A 7,209-nucleotide genomic window follows, 5' to 3' on the forward strand; every position below is an offset into this window, starting at 1 on the left:
AAGAGGCAGGGTGCAAACGGCACAGAAGTGAGCAGACTTTGTATCCAATAATGAACATGCCGAGAAGGACATTTAAAAAAGTATCCCATGCGTAATCGCTTTAAAAATAAAACTTTCGAATAAATCTAATTGAGACAGTGGGATCGAGACTTCTACACTTATCAGTGTAATTTTAAAACACCACACAAAGAAATCAAAGGTATTATGGTATGGGAAGACTTCCTACTCTCATGGAGGTAGAATTAATACAGGAAAATTGATGTATTACAGAGAATTAGTCTATAGATTCAATGCAATCCTCACCAAAATTCCACTAACATAGTTCACAGAATTAAAAATTTGTAAAAATTTTAGAAGTACAGAAAATTCCCAAAGCAAAGATCTCAAAAGATGCCAAAGCAGTCCCCTTGAGCAAAAGGGACAAGCTAGCGGTGTCATGTACCTGACTTAATATATAATATGGAGTCAGAGTGACAAGACCAGCATGTTTCTGCAATACAGACATCAGTGAGTGATATGGAGGACCAAGAAACAAACCCACACAACCCTGACAGCAGCTGTCTGGTTTTCAATTCTGGCTGGTTTTGTGTGCCAAGTTGACACAAGCTGGAGTTATCACAAAAAAGGAGCCTCCCTTGATGAAATGCCTCCATGAGACTCAGCTGTAAGGCATTTTCTCAATTAGTGATCAAGGTGGGGAGGGCCCATTGTGGGTGGTGCTGTCCCTGGGCTAGTGATCCTGGGTTCTATAAGAGAGCAAGCTCAGCAAGCCAGGGGAAGCAAGCCAGTAAGAAACATCCCTCCATGGCCTCTGCATCAGCTCCTGCTTCCTGACCTGCTTGAGTTCTAGTCCTGACTCCATTTGGTGATGAACAGCAATGTGGAAGTGTAAGCTGAATAAACCCTTTCCTCCCCAACTTGCTTCTTGGTCATGACGGAATACAAACCCTGACTAAGACAATACGCTAAACATATGTTGGAATAAAAACAGTCTTGAACAAATGGTGCTAGATATCCACACAGAGAAGAATGAGACTAGATAGTTATATCTTCCCTTGCACAAAAAAATCAATTAAAAATGGATCAAAGTCTCTAATGTAAGACGTGAACTCTGAAATCACCAGAGGAAAACACAAGCCAAACATTTCAGGTTTAGACAAAGCCTTTCCAAAAAGGATTCAGAGAGCACGGGAAACAATCCTAGGAACTGAAAGATGGGCTCATACAAGGTAAAGACTTGTGAGCCACTGAAGACATAGACGACTGACAGAAGAGGGGACAAGCTGCTGCACCTATACGTGTGACAGCTGATCAAAAGCTAGACTATAGGGGTTGGGGATTTAGCTCAGTGGTAGAGCGCTTGCCTAGGAAGCGCAAGGCCCTGGGTTCGGTCCCCAGCTCTGAAAAAAAGAACCAAAAAAAAAAAAAAAAAAGCTAGACTATATAAAGAACTCAAACAACTAAACACTAGAAACCCAAACACAGTCAGTAAATTGGCCAATGAAATGAGCAGACGGTCCCCACAGACTGAGCTACAAAGGACCAGTAGACACACAAAATGAATAAATAAATAAAAAGTTTCAATTCCTAAGTGATCAGGAGGATGCGAATTGAAAAACAATGAATGCCATCTCACCCAGTCAGAATGACTGTGATTCTGGAAACAACAAACCCTGTTGAGGATTCAAGAATAGGAAATTACACACACACATGTAGACACACACATATTGTTGTGTGTGTCTGCGTGTATGCGTGTGTGTGCCTGTATACTCACTGGGACTGTAGATTATTTTAGCCAGCATAGACATTAATACAGAGGTACTTAAAAAATAAAGTTAAAAACAGAATATGATCCAGCTGCACCACTTCCTACACAGCTGAAGGACTCCAAGCAAAGCACCCAGAGACACGTGCAGGTCCTTGCCTATTTGCCCATGATATTGCAGCACCACTCACAATAGCCAAGTTGTGTGATCAGCCTGGGTGACTGCCAAGAGAGGAGTAGATAAAGAAAACATGGCATAGACACACAAACACACACACATACACATACACCACACACCACATGCCACACCCACGCCCATGCTCACACCCATGTCCACACACACACACACACACAAACACACACACATACACACACACCACACGCCACGCCCACGCTCACACCCATGTCCACACACACACACACACACACACACACACACACACACACAAATGGTATTCTGTTCATCTATAAAAAAAATAATGTTTACAAGAAAATAGACACAGATAGCGATTACCAGACAGACTCAGAAAAACAAGCATTGAGTGTGTTTCTTTCATTTGTGGATCCTGGATTTTATACAGACGCACAAAATAATACATTGTTCTATAGGTGCATAAAATACATATATTAGGGGGTTGGGGATTTAGCTCAGTGGTAGAGCACTTGCCTAGCAAGCACAAGGCCCTGGGTTAAGTCCTCAGCTCCAGAAAAAAAAATACATATATTATTTACACACACACACACAAACACACACACACATATGGTCAAAGTACAGGATATACTTGCATAAATAGGTCTTTCTATGCACAGAGTATACAGCCATAAAGAGGGCTGAAGACATGATTTAGTGGAAAAGCACATACCCAAGCCCCATGTTTGAACCCCAGCACCAAAATAATAAATATAGAGAGAGAAAAAAAGAGAAAACAAAGATTATTTATTGCATTGAATGAAAAGAGAAACCTATCCATGTGCTATGCAATACACTCTCATCGTGAGAGAGGGAATACACATATGTATATGCGTGTATAAGGTCAAGGAAGCACATATGTATATCTGTATATTTGTATGTGTATATATGTATATGATCTAAAGTTTATTAGGCTGAAACTGACTGTGTAGGTGAAAACACTGGATACCCTTGTCTGTAAAGGCTGAATTAGACACTGGAATAAGACACGGGAACCCAGTGATGCTGGTTGTCTTCACAGATAGCATCTGAGTGACTAGATTTTTATTATTGGCACGTATCGGTTAATTAAGTTATTTATTCAAAAAATGCTGGAGATGGGGTCTCACTACATAGGTCAGGCTGTTCCACCTCTTGTTGCCTCAGCCACCTAAGTCCTGGGTGTGCGGACCATGCCTGGGCTCTGGTGTTAACATCATACATATTATTTAGTTTAATACGAGAAAACATTTAATCATATCCGAGCTCATTAAAATATGGTAACAAACACATGGAAAGGCCGAGTTAGTGCTAGAGGGCCTCTGCCTATCAGCTCCTTGTAATTACCCTTCAGTGAAAGTCATAGGTGAGTAGACAGAGGGTGGCCAACGCCCCCCTGGAGAAGAGTCCCCTGGGAGGAGTTAGGAGGAGCACCTGGTGTGCTGTCATCAGGGAGAGTGAGAAACCTCTGTCTGGAGGAATGGGCAGGCCTATGCTATGATTTGAGACGGTGAATCTGTAGTCATGGGTGACCAGAATCACAGAGCCCCCTACCTGCATCTCCGAGGTCCACAGAACGGAAGACGCAGGGCTCTCCTAAAGAGAAGAATGGGGGTCATGCCAACTCTACCCACCTCAGGGACCCAGAAATGGGAGCTACCATGACAGAGTCCTATAAGTGGCACCTGCTTCCAGCTTCCGCCTGATTTTACACAGGACTCCCCGCGGGTTTTGTAAAGGCCTGGGGTCCTGCTCTCTGAACCTCCTGTGCCGGCAGGCGGCAGGATTTATTCTGTTTTGCTTCCAAATCATGTTTCTTCGGCAGAATTAATTCCAGCGGAAAAAAAAGGTTTAGGCTATCAACTACACTCACAGAAACATATTTGGTGAACACAGGCGATGTTCTGCGTCTTGAGAACACCTACAAAGAGGTTTTTGCTTGTCTCCTGTAGTAAGGACAGAACCAAGAATCTTCTGCGAGCTAGGCAGAGCTCTTGCCCCCTAAGCCACATCCTCCCCTAAAATTTAAGTGTTTAAACTTCCTTTGCCCCTATTCTCTGCTGGTGCTAGAGGAGGGATGCTGGGATGACGTTATCAGATGAGTTAAAAAAAGAAAATTCCAACAAGTGCTGGCAGCCATGGCTTTTTTATTCTCTGCAGTCTGCCTTCTCTGAGGGTACAAGAAAAGGGACCTTCCTCTTTCCATTTGGGGTGGTTTGGTTCCTGGGAATTTTGACTCTCAGCTTGAAGCTGCAGTCTCTGCCTCCCCAAGATGGCTGCCTTCCCTGAGGTATCTGTTTTAACCTGCTGATTGCCTCTATTAGGGGGCGGAAGTCTTACAGGGCCCACCCTACAACCTCATCTTAAGAGTCTGCAGCCACCCAATGTCCAAATAAGGACGCATTCAGAGGCAGTGGCAATGTCTTCTTTAGGAGACCCAACACACAGCTCAACAAATGGGAGGAAAGAATCTACAGAGTTTTGTTGGGTTCTTCCCAGAGGGGAGAGAAAGAGAGGTGTGCTGGGGCACATGGACATAGACCAGGTACTGCGGCTCTCCGGCTGGTCCAGGAACCGGTCTAAGTAGGCTTTCCCACTCAGGCGCTTACTAGGTCTGAGCATGCTCAGCTTCTGAGATAGGTGGACCTGTGGTTTCTGGGCAGGCAGGACTAAGCAGACTACGGCATTCCCTAAACTTCGGCATACCCAGGCTCCTCACTCTTGTGACCAAGCACTACTTCTGTTTGGTCTCAATCAATTTGCGAGATCCATTTTGAACTATCCATTATGTCTACACTATAGATGGGGGAACAAGCTTCCAAGAGATGAAATCGCTAACTTGTGGTCACAGTGCACAGTGCTGAGAGTGCCAGGAGGTCCCCACTCCAGGACAGGTGGGTGCTGGTCCTGGAGACAGGACAAGCAAGGCACAATTTCTGGGCAGCTGGTCTGTGGGATGTACACGGCAGGGGGCCTTATGAACTTCAAGCCACCGGCTCTCGCCCACGCTGTTTTCTGGTGGGAGCTCAGGCCCGGTGCCTTATTTTTATGGCGCTGAGTACTCAACGCAGGGTCTGCCCTGTCTCTGAGCTGCACCCCAGAGGGAAGCCGGTAGGTTTCCGGGTTTCTTTTTCCTTGCAAGAAAGTGACTCAGAAAGAGAAAGCTCCAGGTATGGCCCAGCTACACCCATCTTTGGCCATTCTCTGACCCTTTTCCCAATCATGAAGGTCAACTTTTCGAAATACCTTTTCTGTATGAAGCCCCCACCGCACCCCGCCTTTTCAGAGGAACCCCAACAATCCATACCAATAGTACTGAAGACCCAGAGCTCTCCAGGAACCTCCCACAACTCCCAGCTCATTATTTCTGAATGAAAAAATGGTTTGAACCCCACATAGCATTGTGGCAGGCCAGGGACAAAAGGCTGCCCAGACTTATCCTTGTTTCAATGACCAATAGAAGTACAGGTGATGGACAACACTAAAGAAATAGCGTTTTCTTTTAAAACACAATATTCTGGATTTTTTTTTTAAAGATCCCTGTCTTTTTGTATACTGTTTAACACCTGGTATTTGTTTCAACAAAAAAAAGTTGAGGGGTTGGGGATTTAGCTCAGTGGTAGAGCGCTTGCCTAGCAAGGCCCTGGGTTTGGTCCCCAGCTCCGGAAAAAAAAGGGGGGGCTATTGCCAATGCTATAAAAAAAAAGTTGATACTCAGAAGCCACCGACTTGAGTTAGAAAATGACAACTGTTAGAAAATGACAGCGTCCTTCTATAGATCAGCAAGGTGCTAAGGTTCAGCCAAACTCTATTCTTTCTACTACTACCAGCTAGTGAAAGAGGGGTTTTGTTTGTTTGTTTTGTTGTTGTTTGCCTGAAAATTCGGAATTTTGTTTAACAAACAGTGACTCTGGGTTACTATTAAAGCAAAGGAAGTTAGAAAGAAAGAAGAAAAAAAAAAAGAGCAAGAAAGTATGGCTCCAGGGAATGACTAATGTGGTACCAGGAGAGGGGCTCACAGACATATATAAAATTCCCCAAACTGAGTCACTCCCCAATTTGCCACATTCTGTGGTCCCCAAACTATACAGAGTGTCCGACTGCATTTTGCTAAGCCACCAGTGCCCACCAGCCCCTCGGTCCATTTGTCTATCCACCTGGCCTCTGGCACCCCCCTCCTCTCTCAAGGCGCAGATCCGAACCCGTAATCTCCCTCCGCGCCCCTACCTGAGCAGGGAATTCACGGGCTTAGCTCTGGCTCCACCGCGCTCTGTGCGAAACTGAAAGTGGCCACAGAGCGCTGTTCGCCAATTCATAGAACCTGCTGCCGCTGCCGAGAAATCACGTGGATTCAAAGTGCCAGCCCCAGGGCGCCCAAGAAGGGTGCCCGGAACCCGCCTCGGCTTGGAGCTCGCAGCAGGACTTGCCTCTCTGCCTACTACCAAGACAGGGTAAGGTGGGCATCTGCGAGGCGGTGGGTGGGGCCGGAGCGCCGTCGGACCCGCACAACCCTTCTTTCTACACTTCCCGGAGGACATATTGGATGGAGGCAGGAGGAGCCGCTGAGCAAAACTTAGTGGAGTTGGGTCCAGGGTCCTGACTGCCGACTTCCAGTGCGCGACAGCCGCTGTCACCTGAGACCTGACCTGGAAAGGCACGGTCTCCAGATGTGTCTCTGCCAGAGGGATCAAGGGTTGCCTAGGCTACAGAAGAACGCTGGGCGCAGAGACAGGGAGGATGGAAAGAGGTTGGCAGAAGAGCCAGACTCAGCCCTGGAAAGTTCCTGTCTCTGTTCCAAGTTCTACAGCCTGCCCTGCCTCTTGTCCTTGTCCCAGAACAGGAGGCCAGGCTCCTCCTCAGGAGGATGGTTTCCAGGACATCCCACAGTGAAGCAACTCTCCCAGAATGCTCTGGGGGAGAAATGGAGGAGACGAGGACAACGCACTAGCATTGAAGTGTAGGCTCAGGAGCACACCCGTGACCCCAAAACCTCAGGCTCAAATTCTCCTCTTAAGTGCTGGCCACATCGCCTTAGACCAGTGGTTCTCAACCTTCCTAATGGTGGAACCCTTTAATACTGCAGCCTCATGTTGTGCAGACCCCCAACCACAAAATTATTTCCGTTGCTACTTCGAAACTATAATTTTGCTACTATTATGAATCATAATAAAAATCACTGGACTCCCAAGAGATTGTGACCCATAGATTGAGAAACACTGCCCTAGATGATTCTCTTGAGTTTTGGCTCTGGCATCTGTCCTGAGGGCCACAAAGG

The 7,209-nt window shown here is 46.2% G+C and overlaps 1 protein-coding gene across 5 annotated transcripts in view; it reads right to left on the reverse strand.

Moving 5' to 3' along the window:
• Nlrc5 (NLR family, CARD domain containing 5) overlaps positions 1–6,222 on the reverse strand; it is an 84,021-nt gene extending 77,799 nt beyond the window's left edge. For all 5 annotated transcript variants that reach the window (XR_015643299.1, XR_015643300.1, XM_087594041.1 and 2 more), the window contains 1 exon segment: positions 6,162–6,222. The gene's annotated coding sequence lies outside the window, so the exon portion shown is untranslated.
• Between the last annotated feature and the right edge of the window lie 987 nt (positions 6,223–7,209).

Source organism: Rattus norvegicus, chromosome 19 (genome assembly GCF_021556685.1).
Source record: "Rattus norvegicus strain SHRSP/BbbUtx chromosome 19, alternate assembly SHRSP_T2T, whole genome shotgun sequence".
NCBI lineage: Eukaryota > Metazoa > Chordata > Mammalia > Rodentia > Muridae > Rattus > Rattus norvegicus.